Below are 3,455 nucleotides of genomic sequence, written 5' to 3'. Positions count from 1 at the left end.
TTGCCGGCCGCCCTGCCAGGCCTGCCCTTGCGTCTGCTCTGCGGGCGCCACTGGGCCCGCCCGTGGCCGTCGGGGAGAAGGGCTGCCCTGCACGTCTCTCCCCTCGGCTCCTCTCTCCCCCACGCTCACGGCGGCCTGCGTGCCTGGCCTGTGGCTGCGATGGAGCCTCTCAAGTGGGGACCGCTTTCCTGTCCAGTGGAGACCTCCCAGGGTCTGCAGGCCGCTTGCTTGTTGTCCCTGGTGGCGCCCGCTGCAGGGCCTGGGGTGGGGGCCCCGTGTCCCCTAGGGGAGGGCCCGGCTTCGGCCCAGGGCTGGTGGGGCTACAAGGGGTCTCCCGGGGGCCCTGCTGCCTCTGACGACAGCCCATGTAGCCAGGCCCTCGGTCCGCACGGGGGTCCCATGAGGAGACTGCAGGAGGCCCGTTGGGACTGCGGGCTCTAAGGGGCGGTCTGGATGGCCTGGTCCCGGATGTGCCGCCAGGCCCAGCCTGCCTGCAGCCAGGGTGCCAGGGGCCGCCTGCCTCCTCCCACCAAGCACAAGCTTCCTGCAAAAGGACCCGTGGGCTTTCTCTTGACAACAGGATTCTGCTGACTGATGATACCCTAAATTTTGTTGTATTAAATACTCTTGAATGTATTAAAAGTGTTGTAACACATCGGCTTGGGCTTTTCTGGGTCTCCTTGAACAGGACAGGACGCTCACTGCTTCCAGGGTCTGGCTGTGCCAGGAGGACAGGTGACCCGGAGCCCATGGGCGAGGAGGTGTCCCGGGGCCCGTGGGGGGCCCGGCCATCTGCCTGCGTGGTGGGGGGCACAGCCTGGGCAGGCGCTGCTCTGCTGGGGGAGGGTGCCTTGAGGCTTGCTGGGTGTTTTCAGAAGTGTATCTTCTTGGGGATATCTTGAGAATGTATAAAATTATAAAGAAACAAAGCCAGCTCTACCATCACAGTGCCCAAGCAGTCAGCTTTTCTTCCTCACGTGGAGGAGCTGAGCCCACGGCACAGCCACACCACGCCTGTTGGTGCGGGGCAACGTGGGCGTCCCTCCCGGGCCCGCAGCCCCTTCCCCACGTCAGAGCCTCATCCTGGGAGGCCCGGAGCCCCCTCTGCTGCTGCCCTGCCGGGGACCATCCCACAGCAGCCAGAGACTGCACTGCAGGCCCTGCTTGAGGCAGCAGGAGGGGAGGCACCACCCTGGGCCCCGGGCGGCGTGGGGCAGACACCCCTCCTGCTGCTGTGCCAGCCTCCTCCATGGGGCTGGGAGGTGTGGGCGCCCCGGGCTCGGGGAGGCCTGGCTGTCGCGGGGCTGGGGGGTGCGGGCGCCCCGGGCTCGGGGAGGCCTGGCTGTCCGAGGTGGCCCCTCGGTGGGGGCTCCGAGCCTGCAGGCCCCGGATTCTGTCGGGGGCGAGGAGGGTGAGCGGGGTTCTCACCGGGGCCCAGGTCTCTAGGAAAGCACCGATAAGGTCAGGACGGAGCTCTAGGCTTCCTGGTTCTGAGACCTGCCCCGTGGTTGGGAGCCCTTGGCGTCTGGAGGAAGGGCCAGGAACTAGGGGACTGTGGGGGAGGTGTGGGGGGCTCTGCCTGCAGGCTGTGCCAGGCCCAGGGCACTGGGGACCCCAGATGGCGGCGTCTGCGTCCTGTGTGTGTCCAGGGTGGTCAGGGTTTCAAGGAGGGAGCCACCATGAGGTCTGGAGCGTCAGCTGGCAGACCAGGAGGGCCGGGGAGGGGCCTGGAGCCACAGGTCACCAGCACCCATCAAGCAGGATGCAGGGACGCCCGGTCGCCCCCAGGTCTGCCTCCAACTCGCGGGAGGGACCGCCTCTGCAGCAGGGTAAGCCCAGGAAAGGCCCCCGTGCACCCTGCTCCCCGTGAAGCGCAGTGGGGAGCTGCCTGCTGGGGTGGGGCAGCTTCGATAACCTGGCTGCTGCTGCGGGCGGTGCCGGGGCTGCCGTTGTTCAGGACGAGGCCCCGCTTCCACCTGAGCCTCAGGTTCCCCACCCACAGGGACGCGCCCAGATCCATCAGAGGCATGGGGTTCCTGGAGCGCTCACCTCCTGGGCCTGGCCGGAGCCGGGGTCTACAGTCACCTCCCATGTCTGCTCTCCAGGGCCTAGGAGCCCAAGCTGGAGGCCCACGAGGCCCCCGCCTCCACAGTTCCAGAGCCTCCCCCTCGCAGAGGAGGGCTTGGTGGGCACTCAGTGACGGCCTGGCAGCTCTCAGGGACCCTGGCCCTAGCACCCTCGGGGTGCTTCACCCCACGTCTGGCCTTCTGCTCCTGGTGCAGCTGTGCCGCCCCAGAGCCAGCCCAGCTGGGGGCCAGAGGCCACACAGGTGCATCGTGGACAGAAACACACAGCCCGTGGGAGTGGGCTGGGGGACATCCCAGCTGGCCCCCCGCCTGGCCCGAGCAGGTGGGCCCGGACGGAAGAGTGGGTGCCCACAGCTTACACAGGCTGGTGTGGGGCTGGGCAGGAACGCCACGGCCCATGAGGGGCCTGCTGGGCACCCTGCCCCCATCACCTTGGTGCGGCCATGGGCTTGCAGGGCTCCCCGGGCTCCCCTGGCCCGGCCCGGCCCTGGAGGAGCGCGCTCAAGGCCTCCAGGTGGCGGGCAGCAGAGGATCGCCGTGGGGGACACAAGACCTGCTGAAGGGCCCCTCTCTGTGCCTGCCTCCTGTCGTCCACTCTGGGCAGAGGCTGGTGGCAAATAACACGGGACCACAGGAGCAGACCCCCTCACCCCCCGCCCCCGCCTCTGCCGGAAGGCTGCCGACCCTGCTGTTTGCAGGGCAGGTGGGTTCCGGTGCCTGGGGAGCTGGCTCTAGGGCTGGAGTCCCACCTGGCCCAGCCCACCACCCCTGTCTTCAGGACACAGCTACCCCAGGCCTGGGGAACCCACGCAGAGGAGGGGCTTCCCACTGGGCCCCGCGGGTGAAATCCGAGGGCTTTGGTCCTCTGGCCCACGCCGGCTTCAGCCCCTGGGCACTGGCTGGTGCCAGGCCACACCTGTGGAGGTCGGCAGGAAGGCCACTGGGCCCTGGAAGGGAACTGGGGACCCACGCTGGGGGGCTCAGGGGCGAGCGTGACCTGGGGTCGGCTGAGTGTTCGTCCCCGCCTTATGAACCCCCGCCAACCCGTCTGGGCCCCAGGTGACTCTCAGGCAACTCCCTGTGTGTCTGTTGAGTGAGGACTTGAGTGAATTTGGGCCGATGGGTGTGGCCAGGAGGGTTTTGTCCCGCTGTAGGAGTTTGTCCCACCGGAGGGCCTAGAAGCCAGGGAGGGAAGCCGAGCGCCTCCTCCGTGGTCTGAGTGGTACAGCTCCGTGGGCGGCAGGACAGAAAGACAACAGCTGTACTCTACAGGGGAGGCAGGGGCCCCCGGGGCCGGCGGGAAAGCCACAGCACCGGGGTCCATGGTGACTGCCGGGGAGGGGGAGACAGAGCCAGCTGGGCGGGACC

This window comes from Bison bison, unplaced genomic scaffold (assembly GCF_000754665.1).
Source record: "Bison bison bison isolate TAMUID 2011002044 unplaced genomic scaffold, Bison_UMD1.0 scf7180017847022, whole genome shotgun sequence".
NCBI lineage: Eukaryota > Metazoa > Chordata > Mammalia > Artiodactyla > Bovidae > Bison > Bison bison.
Note: the sequence above shows the minus strand (reverse complement) of the source record.